Genomic DNA, 9,048 nt, shown 5'->3' with positions numbered 1-9,048 from the left:
TTCTCTCTTTTCTCTAGTTCTTGTAAGTAAACTTGAAGTTTTTTCTTCCTTTCTTTTTCTTTGTAAAACCGTGACCTTACAACTTAAATCATCATCATCTTTGTTCTTTGTTGTTAATTGTTTGTAGTTGTTAGTTGTTGTTACTTTGTTACTTGTTATTATTTACTTACTAGTTTTCAAGAATCAAACTCTTTAGTTTCATTCTTCATAATATCTTGAATTTTCAAGAACACAAGAACATAAACTTACTAGTTTATGATTCTACATTTATTGTTTCAAAAGTTTGTAAGTTCATAGTTGTTAAACTCATACTTGTAATTCATGTTAGTAAACTTTAAAGTTTACTTTCTTAAAGATCAAACTTTGGTTTGAATCTTTAAAGTATGAACAACCATGACCTATTAACTTGTTTAAATTAGTTTGTTATTTCATTACTTGCACTTTAATTTCATGTTTGTTAGTTTAAATGGTCAAGTACTACAAGTTAGTCTTGATCTCATACTTTCTTGAACTAGAGTTAACTTTAAAAGTTCAAGAACATGTTAGTAAGCTTTCTTAAATTATAACTTTGTACACTTATGTTAGATCTAGACTTTTGAGTCTTGGATCTTCAAGATCTAACTAAGAACTATGTTCTACAACTTAAGATCTTGATTTCATAAGTTCACTTTCAAGTTTGTAACTTATTATTAGTTTTAAAGTTCATGTATGTGTTAGATCTAAGACTTTGATGTAACCTTGGTTCATCAAAACACTTGCAACACTTAAGTGATTTGTGCTTCATGTCTTAGACTTGCACTTGAGTTATGATGGTCAAACCTTGGTGAAAATGATGCAAACACATCAACGAGTTGTACACTTGAAGCTACATGCATCAAGGATGAGAACCGTGATAAGCATCGAACACCAAGAACCACCGGAACCTACTGACCTGTCTGTTTTCTGTATTCTGGGTCTGATCAGTGAGACCTGGACTGTTGTGATTATGATTTTAAAATATCTCTATTCGATTAGATAACTTTTCATATAGGACTCGTCTTAATCCAAGTTATGGTTTAGGATTTATGGCCCTCCGATCGTCACTATGTCCTTTTAACGTTGTGCAGAAATTTCTGACCTACTCGCACTTAGACCATCACCACGGTCAAACGAAGACGAGTTTGCTTCTGTAAATTTTACCACACTTAAAGGACTCATATACGGAGCCATGGTCACTGGTCTCACCTTAATTCAGTAAGGGTAGAGGCCGTGGTGACTGATCGAAGTCAGCCTTTGTTTTAAACTACTTTTATGAACGAAACTTACTTTACGCCTTTTGTTTGATGATGAATGATGATGACCCTTAAGACCTTATTTACATACTTTTAAACCTATTCGGATGATTTACTGACTTAGTACTATTTGACTTAGGTTGAGGACCCATTTGGACAACCTTCATTACTTGCTTACTTTCCGAGTCATACTTTACCGCTACTTTATCATTGTGAGTTATAGCATTCCCTTTTTACTTTAACTTATTTTGGGAACTGAGAATACATGCGGATTTTATGTTTTACATACTAGGTACGAGTACTTAAACTTATATATGTTTGGGTTATACAACGGCAGAAACATTCCCTTTAGCTCGGTAACGTTTAGTCATTGGTTTTTGAACCGGTGAACGCGAATCTTAGATATGGATCCATAGGGTTTGACATCCCCACTCGGGCTAGTCGCGCTAGCAGTCAATGAGTGTTTAATACTTCGTAAACATACGTACTTGCCAAATGTACTTTCAGGGGGTATAAACGTTAAGTTAGTTACCAAGTGCCCACGGTTAACATATACTTTATCATACTGTTTTGAAACACTCTTTGTAGCACTGAAATCTCGTGGCCTACCTTACATACTGTTATATTTAAACTATAGCTCACCAACCTTTGTGTTGACGTTTTTAAGCATGTTTTTCTCAGGTGCTTGAGGTTAGCTTCCGCTGTGTACTAGTCGTGCTGTAGACACCCGCTGCTTAGAGTTGTTATCGCATGAACTACTTTATTTTGCATTCAAACATTAGTACTTTTGAACTATGACTTGTAACGAGCATTGTGGTCACATACACTTATTATTTGCTTCTACTTAGTGAAGCATGCTTTTAGATTGTAAAACATTCGATGTTAGTTTAGACATCACTTTATTAATGAATGCAAACTCTTTTTGAAATCGCATATAGTACTTAACCTTCTAATGATCCTGTTGTTGATGATTCGTACACGATGGTTTTGTACGGGGCATCACATTTGGTATCAGAGCATTGGTTGTAGGGAATTAGGTTGCATTAGTGAGTCTAAAACCGACCCGAGTAGGATTCACTAATAGGACTAATCTACAACTTACTAGTTTACTTGTTTCCGCTGAACTTACTGCATGCTGCTGCTTACTTTTACTGCTATATGTCGTATGCTACTACATGATTTCACTACTGTATGATATTACTTGCTTTCGATTGCATGCTACTTCTGTACGATTCGTTATTATTGCCATGCTACTTATTGTTATACATGATTTAAACTATTAGCCTAATACGTGCTTGCTTTATGACTTACTGACATGGAAAATTTATTTTTCCTTGTTTAGATGTCGGATGTTCCACCTGCTATCGTTTTGGGCAGTTTAGACTCGTCGGCCACCCCACCTGCTGCTGCTGCCGACACACCGATCCCGATACGCACCAGTGACCCCGGCGCTTCGTCTTCCGGAGCTAGTAGTAGTGCGCCGGCACCAATGGCTACTATTGGTGGACACGTGGACCCTACGGAGATTCCAGCTCCGTCTGCTCCCGGACCCTCGGAGCCACAGCCCCGCATCGGTGGTATTGTGATTCCCGCGGAATTCGGGGAAGGGCCATTCCGTAACCATATGCGCATGCCGTGCCGACGCGCTGCTAATGGACGTTTAGTGCCGATTCTGCCAGGCAGACACAGAGAGATGTTGGCTGCCTTCGGACTGCCAGTTAAGCCACCCGTACCACCACCACATGATTCGGATGACTCATCATCCGCCGATTCTTCATCAGATGATTCTTCATCAGACTCCAGTGACGACGAGGACCCTACTGATATACTTATTCAGCCACCCTCCACCCCGCCGAAGAAGCGGTATCGCTTCGACGGTACCATCATTCCGGGGATCAATGGAGGACGAGCCTTCACTGACGCGTTTGGTCGGCGTCGTAGGGTTATTGCTCGTAAGCGGCTTGTGCCGTACCCTGCCAACCCACAAGTGCGTAAGACACCCCGTTACGTACTGACTATTTTTGGAGCCGGAACGTCTGCACCCCGTTTCGTGCGATCTGCACCACCCGCACCACCGGCACCACCCGCACCACCAGAACCATCTGCCCCACCATCTCCCACTGTCGAGGAATTGACAAGGGAGGTGGGAATCCTCCGAGCTCGGGTTACTGAGCTCGAGGAGCAGTTGGCTCAGGTTTTAGACATCCTACACCCACCTTCACCGTAGGACCTTTTGTATTAGATTTCATGATGTAATCTAGTTGTAGTTTCATATTTCACTTATGTATTGTACGAATCTATCATGATGTATGAAACTTATTATTAATAAATGGAGACTTTATGATGTTACTTTTTGCACAAGTGTTCTATTTACGTTACTGTATGGTGTTTTGCGGTACTTGTATTAACTTGCATTACTTAATTAACATGTGTGGTGCTGTTTACATGTTGGTTGTTATATACTATATTATTATATATTGAATGCTGGATTTTGACTTGAGTCAAAATGTTTGTATAGAACACCATGGCTAACGGTCGATCCACACCTACTGCAGCTCAAATTGAAGAGATGATCCAAGAACGTGTAGCCGCAGTCATTGCGGAAATGCAACCCCAAGCTCCACCGCCACCGCCACCACCACTGGTTATTCAACCCGTTCGAAATGGGTATACTTACAAGGAATTTCAGAGCTGTAAACCACATAACTTCAGCGGCACCGAGGGACCGGTTGGTCTCACCAGATGGTTCGAGAAACTTGAATCAGTATTCTGAGTTAGCAACTGTTCGGAGGACAACAAAACCAAATTTGCTTCTTGCACGCTGTCTGACGGCGCGCTCACGTGGTAGAACACAATGGCACAGGCACAAGGCATTGATGAGGCGTATGCTACGCCATGGGAAGAATTTAAGTGTGCCATGATTGAGGAGTATTGTCCGAGAACCGAAATCCAAAAGATGGAAATGGAATTCATGCAGTTAAAGGCCGTTGAGAATGACCTTGATGGTTACAACAGGAGATTTTTGGAGTTAGCTCTTATGTGTCCGACAATGGTCACCCCAGAATTCAAACAAATGGAAAGGTACTTTTGGGGACTCCCTAAGAGCATCAAGGGAAATGTTACCTCGTCCAAGCCACCGAATGTTCCTGAAGCGATGCGCATGGCGCATACTTTGATGAATCAAATAACCATCGATGAACCGGAGAAAACTAAGTTTGAAGCGGGTACTAGTGAGAAGCGCAAATGGGATAACCACAACAACAACAACAACAACAACAACAACAGGGGAAGGAACTATGATCAAAACCCGGCGAAACGACATGAGGGTTTCAGAGGAAACAACAACGGTGGAAACCCCAACAACAACACCAACTCCAACCCAAACTACAAAGGAACCTTACCATAATGCAAGAGGTGTTACAAACACCACACTGGGTATTGCAATGTTGTCTGCGAGAAGTGCCAAAGGTCTGGGCATGTTGGAAAAGACTGCAAGGTCACCACTTTGAATGGGAAGCCGAACCCCACAGGTCCAAGGAAGTGTTACGAATGCGAGCAGATAGGCCATTTCAGAAATGCGAGCCCAAACAAGCGAAAAGATGGCGGACCACCGCGCGCTAAAGCTTTCAATGTTAATGCAAGGGACGCACGCGAAAACCCCGACTTGGTGACAGGTGAAATGACCCGTCCTAATCCATCCGGACGAAGTCCATATCAATTATAAACGATTCACAACAATTGATTACATCGCGAAGTACTTGACCTCTATATAATACATTTTACAAACATTGCATTCGTTTTTGAAAAGACAATCTTTCATTACATCGAAAGTTGACAACATGCATACCATTTCGTAATATATCTTTCTATAATTGACTTAATAATAATCTTGATGAACTCAACGACTCGAATGCAACATCTTTTGAAATATGTCATGAATGACTCCAAGTAATATCTCTAAGAATGAGCAAATGCACAGCGGAAGATTTCTTTCGTACCTGAGAATAAACATGCTTTTAAGTGTCAACCAAAAGGTTGGTGAGTTCATTAGTTTAACATAAATAATCATGTCATAATTTTAATAGACCACAAGATTTTATATTTCCATTTCTCATAAACATACGTCTCATGCATAGAGACAAAAATATCATTCATATGGAATGAACACCTGGTAACCGACATTCACAATATGCATATAAGAATATCCCCATCATTCCGGGATCCTCCTTCGGACATGATATAAATTCCGAAGTACTAAAGCATCCGGTACTTTGGATGGGGCTTGTTGGGCCCAATAGATCTATCTTTAGAGTTCGCATCAATTAGGGTGTCTGTTCCCTAATTCTTAGATTACCAGACTTAATAAAAAGGGGCATATTCGATTTCGATAATTCAACCATATAATGTAGTTTCGATTACTTGTGTCTATTTCGTAAAATATTTATAAAAAATTGCGCATGTAATCTCAGCCCAAAAAATATAAAGGGTAAAAAGGCAAATGAAACTCACGCATATAAATATTGTAAAACAGTTAATAAAGCATTTGCATGTATTCTCAGCCCAAAACGTAAAGAGTAAAAGGGAATCAAATGAAACTCACAATACTGTATTTTGTAGTAAAAATACATATGACGACATTGAACAATGCAGGGTTGGCCTCGGATTCACGAACCTATAAAATTTGTATATATATTAACACACATAATCGTAACCGAATAAATATATTTATTATTTTTTAATATTATACTTGTTAAATTATTTGTTATATAGATATAGATATATTTAATTTATATATTTTATTTAACTAGTGTTTATCTTTCATTATAACATATTAATAATAATAATTTATATTAGGGTTTATATATGATAAATATATATGTACTTGTTAATTGATATATTTTATATATAGCTTAGTTACTATCTTGTTAATAATAAAATCATAGTGATATGTGATATTAATATTCTTACAATGTATTTTTTTTATATAAAAATATCTATTGTTAGTAATACTAATAATAATAACTATGAATATAACAATTTTACTACTAATGATAATGATGATAATAATAATTATAGTTATGATATTAATACTTATTTTAATGATAATAATGTGTAATTGTATTATTATAGTAATACTAATAATTAACTTAACCATAGTAACAATAATAACCATATTGATAATGATGATCACTTTAATAATAATATTTGTAATACACATATAATACTAATAATGATAGTTACGATAATCAATTGTAAATATGATGATAATACTAATATTTAATGATAAAAGTTTGTATTAATTTCATCCTAACCATGTTAATAATCCTAATCATAATACTTCTTGTATCAATATTAACACTATCATACTTTTTAATGATACTTGGTAATAATCATAATTTTGATAACATCGATTATATTAGTGATAATAATAGTCGTATAATTAATATTAGTTATAATAATAATTTGCATCACAACAATAATATTAATTAATAATGATAATGATAATCAATAACAATAATAATTTATAATAACAATAACAACAACAACAACAACAACAACAACAATAATAATAATAATAATAATAATAATAATAATAATAATAATAATAATAATAATAATAATAATAATAATAATAATATTGACAAAATAATAATAATAAAGAATAGTTGACTACCTCAAAGGAATGAGTTCCCAAAAAAATAATAGCAGCCCATAGTAGGGCTCGAACCCCTGACCAGTCGTTAACACAAACATGCACTAAACCATTCTGCCAAGCTCGTTTTTCTGAATTAATACTTCCCTATTATATATTTAAACCGTAACTATCTGCTATCAATTTACTCTTCTTCTTCCAAATCAACTCGTCCAGCTATAAACCCAAAATCGTACTAGCAAGTTTTTTTAAAGTTTGAAGTAGAAGATGCATGTGAAACAGAGGCAATATATGGTTGATGAATTAATTAAAAGAGAAAAAAAATTAAAAAAAAAATAAAAACACAGTGTTATACGATGAACACAAAAAAGAAAAAAAAACTCAAACATCAACTATGAAATCTGATCTGTTTTAGATTTATATTACAACATGAAATCTGTTATAAATCACGTTTTAAATACTCGACACCCAAAATTTACAACTTAAACAACCTATAATCTCTTAATTTGATTGAAGAAAATGCGTTTGACTTTTTAATTTCGAGCTTTGACTCGAAAATTCATCTTTGTTAAATCGAATTGATATATGAAATTGGACACGCACATACATGACCAGAAAGAGATGAGATCTATATTTTTACTTTTCATCAATTTGACTCGAATCAAAATAACAGTTTAGTGAGTTCGTTCATGAGACAGAAGGAATAGAAAGAAAAAAAAATATATTTGTATTTATATAAAATCCCATTTTCTTATTCACTAAAAGGAGTATATACAGGAAGTGAATTGAACGATTGAATCCAACAAAAAAAAATATTGATCAAAATCTTTTGTAGGGTTGTTGACTCCTGACTGGTATCACGAGTAGAATAAGAGAAGAGAAAGGAGAAAGTGATGTATACCCATTCCCTCCACTCATATATCTATCTGTTATTGTATATATAAAAATCTATATTAATAAATATAATTATAATAAATATACTAAAACTAATAATAAAAAGAATACTGATAATAACATTACTAATTTACTAATACAAATAATAATAATGTTAATAATATTTAATAATAGTAATGATAAACATAATAATAAGGATTATAATTTTTTTTTAGTGAATATAATAACTAATAATTTATTTAACCCATAATTAGTTTGAATTTTCAATCTTTCTCATAATAATAATAATATTTATAATGATCTTTATTATGATAACCCTAAAATTATTAGAATTTATTAATTACAAATATAACAATAGTAATAATATAATTAATACTAACATTGATATTAGTATCAATAATAACAACAATAATAATATTATGATACTATATCTTTGAAACTTATAATTACATTTACTATCTTTAATATCATAATTTATGAATCATGTATCATACTATAATGTAACATTTATTGAATATTGAATATTTATATTTGTATATTACATTAATTATGAATTTAGATCATACATATAGATTCATAACAACTTTTTATCGTCTATATGTATTTTTACATAATTAACTCTGATAATCAAATTGTATTTAATTATTTAAATTTAATATATAAACTTATATATCTACATATATATTTACACATATTAATTTATAATTATAGTTCGTGAATCCTCGGAAATAGTCAAAAGGTCAATTAAATATATGAACCTAGTTTCAAAGTTTTCGAGACTCAACATTACAGACTTTGCTTCTCGTGTCGAAATCATATTAAAATTAAGTTTAAATTTGGTCGGAAATTGACGGGTCGTCACATTACCTACCCGTTAAAGAAATTTCGTCTCGAAATTTGAGTGAGGTGGTCATGGCTAACAATAAAAATGTTTTCATGACGAATATGAGTTGATAAATATCGTTTTATCATTATTGATTGATATAAATAAAACGATTCGATTATACGGAGCGTATGAGTGAAGCTATCATAAAATAGTGAAATGAAAGGATAAAGATTTGCCTTAGCTTTTGACAGAGTCAGAGTTGAATTCCGGAATTCAATGGATTTAAAGAAAATCTTCGAAATCTAAAAGATTTGATTCTTCAGTGAGTAAGAAAATTAAGATCTCTATTATTTAATACGGTGATCCGCCTCGATTACTCTGTCTGCTATTTTCATTATAAATTA

The sequence above is a fragment of the Rutidosis leptorrhynchoides genome, chromosome 4, assembly GCF_046630445.1.
Source record: "Rutidosis leptorrhynchoides isolate AG116_Rl617_1_P2 chromosome 4, CSIRO_AGI_Rlap_v1, whole genome shotgun sequence".
NCBI classification, from domain to species: Eukaryota; Viridiplantae; Streptophyta; class Magnoliopsida; order Asterales; family Asteraceae; genus Rutidosis; species Rutidosis leptorrhynchoides.
This window is presented reverse-complemented; position numbering follows the sequence as displayed.